The sequence below is a fragment of the Ursus americanus genome, chromosome 16 (genome assembly GCF_024610735.1).
Source record: "Ursus americanus isolate L20-20 chromosome 16, mUrsAme1.1.p, whole genome shotgun sequence".
NCBI classification, from domain to species: Eukaryota; Metazoa; Chordata; class Mammalia; order Carnivora; family Ursidae; genus Ursus; species Ursus americanus.
The window spans coordinates 57,645,226-57,657,060 of NC_142142.1; the positions used below are offsets into that span (position 1 = coordinate 57,645,226).

The window sequence follows — 11,835 nt, forward strand, 5'->3', positions numbered from 1 at the left end:
CCTAGGACTTAGCAATATAAGAAGGAGTAATAGAAGTCAAGGAGGTGATAATATGCCCAGCGAACTACTGGAAGGTGTTTGGAGGCCTCATTCAGGCATAAAAATGAGTGGAAACATCACGGACAATCATGTGCTAGAGTTTTAATCAAAGGCCTTTAATTAAGCCAGTGTGATACCTCCAAACCTCTGTTGTGTAACAGCAAGACTCAGCTTGTCTCTTCTGGAGCAGGTTATTTCAGAACTACAGGATTAGAAGAGCTGAAAGTCAGCCCCTCAAGTGCACCTTCCTTCTGAAGATAAAGTGCATCCACCAGGATCAGTCAGGTCTGCTGCCTGGCTCTGCTCTGCTCACCCCCAGCTGCCTGGCCTTTACTGAAGGCCTGAGGATAAACACGGACCCTGGGATCCCTGACACTGTAGTCCATATGTTTGCTCTCTGAGTGGGTGGTCTTCAAGGCCATATGTTTACCTTTGAAGAGACCAGAATGGGCAGTATGAGAGAGGCGGGGAGGTATCTGGGTTTAGACTCCGACAAAACCAGGATGGAACTACAAGTCCCACGAGTCCTAGCCGTGGGACTTTGGGTAGGGTATTTTACCCTGACAACCCTAAGTTTCTTCATTTATAGAGGAAAGAGTTAGTAGAACTTATCTCCTAAAACCTTATAGAGATAAAGTGACATAATGGATCCTAAGTGCCTAACACAGAGCTCGAATGCATCACGAGTACGTAATAAAAGACAGCCACTATCGATGGGGAACCACAGCTCATGTGCCCTTTATTGTGTTAGATGCACAATATGGATTTTTTTTTAAATCAAACTTACTGTATAAGTAGGCATTATTATCCCCAATATAAGGTTGAAGAAATAAATGCTCAGAAGGTCTGAGTAAATTGTTACAGATCCCGTGTCTGGTAAACGATAGTAGGCTTGACTAATTCCAAAGTCTATGCCCTTTGCACCGCAAGATGCTTTTTCCTGTGTCCTGCAGAGATGCTCAGACCCACTGGGCATGTAACTAGGTTTAGCATTGCCAAAGGATGCTCTCATTGGGGCTGCCACGGGCAGGGTCTGGGGGTGCACATAAGTGGATGGCTGTATACACTGCTGCCCTCCTCCCACACTTCCCATGGTGTGAAGGGGGACTTTCACACCATCAAGGAAAATCATGCAGCTTGAGGCCCGAATTTCTCAGAGCATCATCTGGGGCCTATGGTGCCTGCAAAAGTTTCCTCAATGGCCAGAGAACTGCTCCCAAACTGTAAGCCTTGTTTTCGGTTCTCACTATTTTTATTTTTATATGTGATCACAGAAGCCCCTAAGGCCTTCAGTGTAAGGGTTATTGAGATTCGGTGTTCATAAGCCGAGGTTCACACATTCCCAGAATTTGCTAACAAGTCTGACTTCAACAACTGGCAAAGTTGGTCTTTTGTTGTTTATTAACCAACACGTAGGCGGCTCTTGTTAGTCCCAGGCACTTTCTAAACACTTCGGAAATGTTAACTGGCTGTTAATCTTTATAATATGCCTTTGAAGGAAATACTCTTATTATTACTATTTCTCAGGGGGAAAACCAAGGCAAGAAGAAATTGAGCAAGCCACCCAAGGTCCCACAGCTAGTGAGTGTCAAGCGAAGATATGAAGACAGGTGGTCTGGTTCAGCATCCACACTCAGCCTCTCCCTGTTTCTCTGAAAGTTACTGTCGCTCGCTTGTTGTGGATCGTTGGGAGCACTGCGTATTCCTGCACTGATGGCCCCAAAGTTTCCCATTACTAATCTTTCATGACCATAACAAACAGCACTCTGTTGATTGATCTATCTGTTGAGACTTCCCTGTGTGCTAGTCACCGTTCTAAGCACATATGAATTCTTCTAATATATTAACTCATTCAACCCTCCCTGCAAATCCCCCCCCCCACACTCTTTCATCCTCACATCAGTTTTGCAAATCACAGGAATGGAGAGGAGACAGCTTGGTAAACTGCACAATGTCACCTGCACACAGCTCGTAAGTCATGGGGCAGGGCTCAAACCCAGGCAGTGCGCCTCTACACCCATTGCTCTTTGCCACAGCCTATCACACTTCAAAAATGAGTCATCAAAAAGCAGGGACAGGTTCGGTACATAAGTTGGGAGGGAGTCTGAACCCCTTGCTACGGACCATTTTCACAGCAGTGGCAAGAGACATTGGCTAGAGTCAGCCTTCAGGGAGCAGCCAGGCACAGAGAATGAATTCTTGTTTTGGACCAGACATCGTCTTTGCTGTTGGCGAAGACCCGGGATGGGGATGCAGAGGCAATGCAGGAACTGGGTGAATCAGCCAGGATCAAAGCTGTGGGGCCAGATGGTCTCTGCGACTCACGATGTGGTCACAGGCAAGCCACTCACCTTCCCCAAGCTCTGCTCCACCCACCCCCCACACACACAGCAGTTTTTGGGTGAGGACAATCCCTACTTCGCAGAGTTTTATGAAGAATGAATGAGATGATAAAAGTAAAATTCTTAGCATCATTTAGGCAGCTCATTGTTACTGCATAGATCACAGTGAAACATTTCCAAATATTCCATTTACATTGTTTTTTAAAAAAACAAACAAGCTCAACTCTCTACCAAACACTTGATACCGGTGTCTTCAAACACCGGATAGCTAATGGCCCCAGTTTTTGGTTTTTTTTTTTAAATTAAAGCAACTTTCCTTATTCTTCCCTCCACCTAAAGCCTAATTTGAGATTTTTCCCTCTCTATCTGGCTTCTAGGAAGAGAATGATATTAGTATTTCTGATATAGCATATGACCTTCTTTGGTCCTAAAGGAGAAACTGATGATTTCCACCAGGGATGCTAATATGCCAACAGCAACATGAGTAGCATTGTATTTCACTGCATTCAGCTGCCATGTACTTCCTCTTGGCCACAGCTCTGTTTTATGCAATTTGGTGGGTGTCTGTGGCTTTTGGGCTTGTTTCAGAGGCAATGACTTTGCCAACTCAATCTGCATAATTCTATTTACTTGTCTTTGTGAAGGCAAGACCTTGCCAGATCGACTGACTCTGACATCAGGGTCTGAGGGCCATGGGTGGCTTTAATCACTTCTAGGATGGTGGTTTTAGTTTGCATTACCCATCACATGGGGACTTTGCTAAAGACACTTTTTCCTAAGACGTATTTTCCTGAGATTCAGATTCAGTGAGTATTGGGTCAAACCCAAGTCACCTGTAAATTCCATAGGTTGATAATCCTCTCCCTCCTCCACACACCCTCTTTCAGATTCTGATGTAAATGGGTTCTTGTACCCCATCCTGAGGAGTGCCCTTGTATATTTTTGTTTTGTCATGTCCCTTTGTTATGGAGGTGAGTGTCACAGAAATAATTTAATTATCTGAACTTGATAAGAAAAAGTCACAGGAATGGTATTGTCTTCTAGCAGTATGGAAAAGAAAGAGGAGGGGCTTTGGAATTAGGCAAACCTTAACGCAAATCCAGACTCGATCACTTACTAGAGGGGTGATCTTGGGGAAATTACTTAATATCTCTGAGCCTCAGCTTTTCATCTATAAAATGGGAATAATAATCCCTAAGAAGTTTACCCTGAGATATCCTGGTTAAATACAAAACAGGCACAAACAAAGCACCTATTTGGATCTGGATAGGTTAGTGCCTAAGTGATGCTAAAGTGTCCCTTCTTTAAATGAAGTTGATATGTTTTTACAAGGAATAAGAATAAAGGTCAATGATGCTCTATTGGGTTAAGACAGGGTCTTCCTGGAGATTTTGCCCCTGACTTGTTCTTCTTTTTTTTTTTTTTTAAGATTTTATTTATTTATTTGACAGAGATAGAGACAGCCAGCGAGAGAGGGAACACAAGCAGGGGGAGGGGAGAGGAAGAAGCAGGCTCATAGCGGAAGAGCCTGATGTGGGGCTCGATCCCATAACGTCGGGATCACGCCCTGAGCCGAAGGCAGATGCTTAACCGCTGTGCCACCCAGGCGCCCCGGCTTGTTCTTCTTCTGCATTCAAGGAAAGGCAACAGACTCACTGTAGGCCCACAGATGGAGTGACCCAAGGGAGCCTACATCAGTGATGATTGATGGCCCTAGACAAGCTCCTGAGGTAGATCTGGCATCCAAAGAGCCTACTGATGAGAGTCTGCAGGAGTGAGCACACTCTTACGTTCCACCTATCAAGCTGACCCTCAAACCCAAGAGAGAGTATAGAAATTAGTGTTAATCAGGCCTGACAAGACCCTGTGGTCCCAGCATTTCCTCCCTGCATGGGAGGAACCACACTTATGTGAAGCTAAAGATGTTCCTTCCTAGAGGACCAAGCCCAAAGTGTTGAGAGGGTTGGTTGGTACACTTTCCACAGACAGCCCGTCAGTCATGATCCAAAATGTGAGCCTTTGTAGAGGGGGCACTAGGTTGCCAGCTTATTCCATTAGGTCTGCTTGGTGCTGGCTAGATTTTCCATCAGGCAGACTGAGCATAGAAAAATAAAAATTGTTATCTTAAAGCATTAAAATAGTTGTCGCAGGAAAAAATCAGAACTTTACTAATGGACTTCCTTATTTTACAGTTCTGCATTATTTTTATGTTAAATCACATGATGAGGATAGACTAGGAAGCCACATTTTTTTTTTTTTCTTTTTTAAGGCCAAAGATCTCCATAGGTCTCAATCTGTCCTGGGTGTTACCTGCTGAGCACTGAGTTGAGTAGGTGGTTACTTCCTTGATCAGATCTTAAGGGTCTTGAGACCAACACTTCTGCACGCAAAGTCCTGCCTTGAAATATGCCCTCCTACCTAAGGCACTAAAGGCTTTTGTGAAAATAGGATAGTATCTTAAATTATTCATAGTCATTATTAATACCAAATACACGTGCTCAATATTACAGGGTACAGTTCTGAGAAGGAAAAGTCAGATTATGTTACAAAGGAATACACTCTCATATTGAATTTTCAGAGAGAGACAATGGTCTTAAATAAAAAGTACTGTAGAATACTAAATAGAAAATATTGTACTTTGGGAAGTACAATATTGAGATTTAAAATAAGAAAAATATATATTTGGTCATTCAGATGACCAAATATATATGAAGATATAGATATATATCTTCATTTATATTTGGTCTTGATCCATGGTTCCTGGCTCACAGCTCCCAAAACCCTAGAAATTTTCAGTGTTGTGAGTAATCAAGGTGTCTTTTTTTATGTTAATGAAGTGACTTTGGGAAAGCACAGAAGGATGGGGGCTAGTCCCCAGAGGAGCCAACCACATAATTAGAGGGTTGGAGCTTTCAGTTCAACCTGGGGAGCAGGGAAAGAAGAGCTGAAGGTGGAATCAGTCACCAATGGTCAATTATTTAATCAATCATGCCTGTATAATACAGCCTTCATGAAAATCCAAAAGGATGAGGTTCAAAGAGCTTCCAGCTTGGTGAACATGTGAAGATTTGGGGAGAGTGATGCATTCATAGAGCATGCAAATCCACACTCTCTCCCTATACCTTGCCCTGTGCATTTCTTCAATCTGGCTCTTCCTACATTACATCCTTTTATAACAAACTGATAATCTAGTAAAAATGTTTCTCTGAGTTCCATGAGCTGCTCTAGCAAATTAATTAAACCTGAGAAGTAGGTCTTGGGAACTGCTGATTTGTAGCTGGAACTGCTGGCTGTTACCTGTGCCTGCCACTAGCCTCTAAAGTGGTCCTGGCAACACTCTTGAGGGATGGAGCCCTTGGCCTGTGGGATCCGATGCTATCTCCAGGTAGTTAGTGTTAGAATTGAGTCGAACTGTAGGACACCCAGCTGGAGTCAGAGAATTGCTTGCTCCTGGTATGGGAAACATCCCCCTCCTTAGGCTGGCATTGGGTCCAGCAACCCAGAAAGAGGAGGATAGATGTTCAAGTGGAAGTAGGGCACAGAGTGGGACATTGGGCAGTTCAGAGAGCCTACAATCATGCTGGAGTAGGTGAAAGGATTAAAAAGAGGAATGATAAATTGTGGCAAATCTGCCAAGGGCCTGTAGTTTGCATAAGCACTCAGGGACAGTGACAGGTCTTCTAGTCCAAAGGGACAGAGTCTAAGCCTCTCTTTGCCTCAACTCCAAATCTTGCTGTCAGATTCAGATTTCTCTGTCTACATGTAAGTGGGATCCTATGGCTCCTTTTTTGATAAGAGAGTGAAAGAAGATGATACAATAAATGATCGCTTGTTTTCATTCAACTTGGCTTATTATTTATATAATTGCAACTTGAACTTGGTTTTGCTTATATTAGTTCATTCTGGAAGTCTTGTCTCCGTAACTGAGTCCTAATCTCTTTGAGAGGATTGGGTCCTACCTTCTTCTTTAGCATCTCCCTCAGTACAGAAGGATTGATAGGCACTGAGAAATACCAGGTGACTGACTGTTTTCCTGATTCTTTTCCTTCAGTAAATGTTCATTTGGCCTCAGTTCCTATGGCTGACTCACTGTTCCTATACCAGCCATGAGAAGTATTAAGGCTCAGGTCAGAAAAACAAGTTTTGCTGGGCTATTCACACAAGGATGGAGGAGGGATAGTGTGTGGTGGAGAAGCATTATATCTGCCAAACATTTCTTTGAAGATACAGATCATTGAAAATGCCAGAGATTCCAATGATGCCATGTTCCTTGCCATCCAGGAATCAAGTGAAATTGGTGACTGTCACAAATATCCTGTTAATTTTTGCTTTTCTGCTGCTGGTATGATTCAGGCTAGATACTTCATCAGGCATGTGTCCATAGAATTTCAATTGATTCATTCACTTGTTTATTCAACAACATTTAAACTGAATAACTACTGTATGCCAGTAGTTATTGGGTCCAAAAGATAAGGGATTGAACCAATAGGAGTGGGGATGAAGAATACTGATATATTCAAGAGTATGTTAGGTTATGGAATTGGTGGGGGTTATGGTTAGGTTGATGGAGTTGGTGATTAAAAGATGCATGGTGTGAGGGAGATGAAGCAATGTGCTAGAGACTAGGATGTGTTGTTAGAGCACAGAGAACATGAGTTGGCTACTAATGATCTACCAGAAAACTATGCCCTCCTTTTGCCGCCCAATCCCCATAAAAGCAGCCAAAATAGGAACTACCAGGCACTCACTGCCCACTATCGGTAGACCTTTGCATTTATTTTCTCATGTAATCCACACAACAAGCCTTCACAAACTAAAGCATGGAAAGGTAAGGAACTTGTCCAAGGTGTCATGACCACCAAATGAGAGAACCATGCCTTTCCGCCTAATACTGGTTGTACTGGTATTTCAACAAATTCATCAACACCCTAGGATTCCTTCTCAGCAGCATATAGATTCTTATCACTGCCAATGGTGTCATATCTGATTATTTCTCTCTTCTAAGAGAGCCAAGCAGGGTTTACCATAGATCCTGTATAACTTCACAATTCTCTGTAGGCATGTCTCAGAATTGCAATGCCCTAGAAGCTAATGTCAGAACACACACCCTCCCAGACATACAGAGAACTCCTCCAACTTGACAGACGATGAGTAGTCATCCAGGAATTACATGAGAGTGACAGTGCTATTTCTTGAACCTCATGTGCCAAATTGCAGGCTGCTTCATAGAACCAGGCTTCACCACAGTCTGAGCCTGGCCTGGGGACAAACCCATTCAGTCTGTGCCAGCAAAGCCCAGACCTCTGTTTGAACTCTCATTATTAATGATTAACTTTGTCCCCAACTCATGACAGCTAAGCAGTACCCAGGCCAGGGTCATCCTAATCAACAAAATAGAAAGTATCCATCTATTCCCTGCTTTTTCCTTCTCTCTGCTTCCTCTCCCTCACACCATGCATCTTTTAATCACCAACTCCATCAATTCCATAACCTAACATACTCTTGAATATGCCAGTATTCTTCATCCCACCCCTATTAGTTCAATCCCTCATCTTTTGTTGCAGGACTTTTGAAGTTGTATTCCATCTGGTATCTCTACATCTAGTTCTGTGACCACCATCACATCTATTCTGTATTTTCAGGCTGCCAGGGCAGTATTTCAAAAATCCAAATGTGTACCTCTGCTCTATAGTCAAAATTTCCCACTGACTCCAAACTGACAACAGAACAGCATCATCTCAAATGCTACTCTTCAAAAGCCCTTAATAATCTGGCTTACTTCTACTTTTCAGACTTTTTATGTCACTCCCAGTGTGAACATAATATTCTCAAAATATGCACCACATTCTTACGTCTGTGCTTTCAGACATGCTTCTCTTTCTGCTTAAAATGCTTTTCCTTTTCTTGATAAACTTCTACTCATCCTTTAAAACCCACCTAAGTATTACCTCCTCTGGGAAATCTTTCCTAATTGTACTGTTGCTATCTATTTTGTGCTCCCAAGTAATTTTTACATGTATTGCCTACCGCATTTGAACTGAATTGAAATGTATTGTTAATCACTCTAAGCCCCTCAAGGTTAGGGTTGGATTTTAACCCCCACCCTTACTTGAGGAGTGTCACTTAACATATTGCTCAGTAAGCATCAGTTTCCTGCTTTCTGCCTACTAAGATCACTATTTGCTTACTTACAAAATTAGGGGCTTGGGTGAAGTGGGTTCTACAAATCCTTACAGCCAAATAAACTTTCATCCGTTGACTCATATATTTATTTGCATGGCTTCTTCAAGTCTTTGCTCAAGTGTCACTTTCTCAATGAGGCTTTCTCAGGCCACCCTATTTAAAACCCAATACTCTCTCCTGGCACATTCCTTATCCCCCTTTACTGCATGATTGTCTCTATAGCTCTTTTCTCCCTTTAACATACTCCATAGTTTAATTTATTCATGTGTTTTATTTACATCTCTCAAAAAAAAAATGGAATTCCCATGAGGGCAAGACATTTACCTATGTCACGCACTCCTGTATTTCTGGCACCAAAAGTGATACCTGTCATAGAGTTGGCTGTCAGTGAGTATTTGTTGACTGAACAAGCTCTCGAATATTAGAGGCGAAAGGTTCAAAGGGATCATCACATCGACCAGATTAAAAAAAAAAGTCAATGACACCTAGTCAGTGGCCAAGCCGGGATTAGCTACAGGCACATGGTCAGACTGTGAGGACTACAGGCTGATCGACAGCTGTCAGAAGCAGGACAGTGTAACTGGAGCAAAAAAAGGAATCTACCTGTGTATGAATCTAAGAACAGGACTAACCTGGGTAGACCCTACAGACAAACCTGTCACATCACAGCCACATTCTCACATGTTGGGCATAATCACGATCTTTTGTACATCCCCCCATAGGACACACTGTGGCAGAAGGAAGGGGGTTTGGCCTACAAGGGCAAAGATAGAGAAGGGTATCTCCTAGCCTCTCCTTTCTTTGTTCTTCCCTGATGTTGCATGCACCTTTGGAACTTAGGAACCTACACTTCCTCCTCTCCCTTCTATGGCAGGATCTTTAGAAAGGCTGATCCATACCAAGGCACTGGTGATACTTATTATCTCTCTCATAGAGACTGAACTGGGGTCTACAACATAAACCCCTGGGACCAAGCTCTCTTCACACACTGCTAAGTAGAAGGCAGAGATGATATCTTTCTGACATCACCAAATTCTAGCTATTCAACTTGAAATAACTCCCCGTGTGTAAACAAGAATAAAGTATGTCTTAGCACCTCTTAAATGTAGGCCCGTTTATTAGTAGGTCAATCCCTCTTCTACACCATATCCTCCATTTAAGACTTATCTGTGAAGATTGAGTCAGGGCACAAGATACTACATTTAGAAAGCAAAAACCAAATCCAACACTTCTTGTTTGGCTGTACCAGAGGACCATATAAGGGACCATATAGAAAACATGTATCTCTTCTAGTTCTGGGTAATTTAGGGGGAAGAAGGGAGTCAAATGTTGCTTGAGGAGGGTGGATTCCAAGGCTCTTGGTCCCCAAAGCCCTTGATTCAGGGACAAACAGCTATAGAGAGAGGTCCAATGGTACGTATTCTGATAGGATTAGAGAGTCTGTGGACTTTGAAGCCAGTAGGGGCTTTGGAAAATCTCCCTGGCAATATTAGGGAGAACCATTACCAGAGAGAGCTACAGTACTCTCCTCTCTCCGACAGAAAGGCAGTGGCACTGTGACAGCAGTGGTGACTATAGGCAACTAGAAGGCTTCTTATTTCCCATGGTCTGAATGGGATTCCAAAGGGACTCAGATACTCATTTTCCCCATTTGAAGGGGCCCAGAGATGCTTAAACACAGCAAAACCAGCAAAATCCTGCAGTTGGTACAAAAGAGCCATTGCAGACACAGACTTGGTTCAGAATCCTAGGTTCTGGTATTGGGTACAACCCAGGAAGCAGATGGGATTGGCCACTCTGCAGCTCAAACCAGAAAAGATCTGGTTAAGACTGCACAGGTCTGAGGAATCTTCCTCCTCAGTCATTACTGTGGAAAGGAGGAGAAAAGAAGAGAAAATTAGAAAGTCTGAAAATTTTCTCAAAAGGGCTACCCAGCATGTTGGTCCCTGTGAGAGAAATAAGATGAATCATAGGAAGACAGAGTAGCCACGTTTGTTTTGCACATCTATATGTGAAAGGTGGGTATTTTTGACATCTCAGTGCATTTCAGGGTATTCCTCAGGATTTTTAAGTATCTGTGTGGAGCATATTTTTGTCCCAAGAAGTCACTATAAACCTCGAGGCAGAAATTAAAAATCCGAAGTCAGAGCCATGACCCAGGAAGAGAGAAGATTTGCAGATGCAGATAGAGAATGGTGAGGAGAAAGTAGAAAAGGGGGGATAAGAAAAGTTATCATTAGAGCCCTTCTTGGTCTGTAAAGTTTTGAGAAGTAGAACCAACTTTTCAGAGAGGAATGCCCAATACTATCAGCATCAATTCAAGACTGAGACATATTTAGAGAGGGATTATTGGAAAAAGAGATTGGAATACAGCAACTAATCAGAAAGAGAATACTCAGCTAGTATTTTATTAATGAAGTCAACCCAGGAAGATCCAAGGAGTTAGTAAGTAGGTCCATTGTCAGTCTTGTGAGACCTACCTGAGTAAATACCCATCCCCTCTCTTGAACCAAAAAACTGAGGTTAAAAATATTTACCTCCTGGGAATGAAGCAGACCATGGTTAGAGATTAGATTGTGGCACCAATCCATACTTCCCGCCACAAAAACATTTCCAACGTGCATCTGCAGCCCCTAGAGGTGGGGAGTAGGTCAAAGTAATGAACCAGTATTGGGAAGAAGCTGTGCCTTCTTGGAGACCAAATAGCGGTACAAGGTAAAAGATGCAATCCATACCCAGATTTTCTAGCCAAACATGGAGGGATTGGGTAGAAGTTCACAAAGAAATAAATGTAGGATAATAATCAAGCTCTCATCTTCTAGGAAAATGGGAGAGTAGGACCTTAGTCATGAGTTAATGTCCTTTCAGGAATACAAAGGTTTAGCATAGTAGCATTATATGTTTCAAATATATCCCAATTTAGGGTGCCTTCTCAATAAGCTTCTCTCTCTGTCTCCTATACCCTAACTGCCATTAGCCATTAGAGGCTAGTCATAAGGCTGAAGTCAGGAAAGACACAAAGCCCACTGCAGAGGTGGGATGCCACCTATGGTAGAAGGAATCTCAGGTAGATAAAAGGGGGAATTAAGATGAAAAACTACTTCTTGCAATCTGGGGCAATTCTGAGAAAAAAAAAATGAGACGGAAGAGTGAGACAGACAGCTATTAAGCCTATCATGCTTCTCTTCTCCACACACAAAAAGAAGGGGTCGTGCTTCACAAACATGTAAATAGTTTTGGAGAAGCCCAAGGATTAGGGCTCAATGGCAAC

At 42.7% G+C, this 11,835-nt stretch overlaps 1 long non-coding RNA gene across 1 annotated transcript in view; it reads right to left on the reverse strand.

Moving 5' to 3' along the window:
* Positions 1–11,835, reverse strand: part of LOC148108821 (uncharacterized) — a 304,103-nt gene that overhangs the window by 233,941 nt on the left and 58,327 nt on the right. The window lies entirely within an intron of this gene.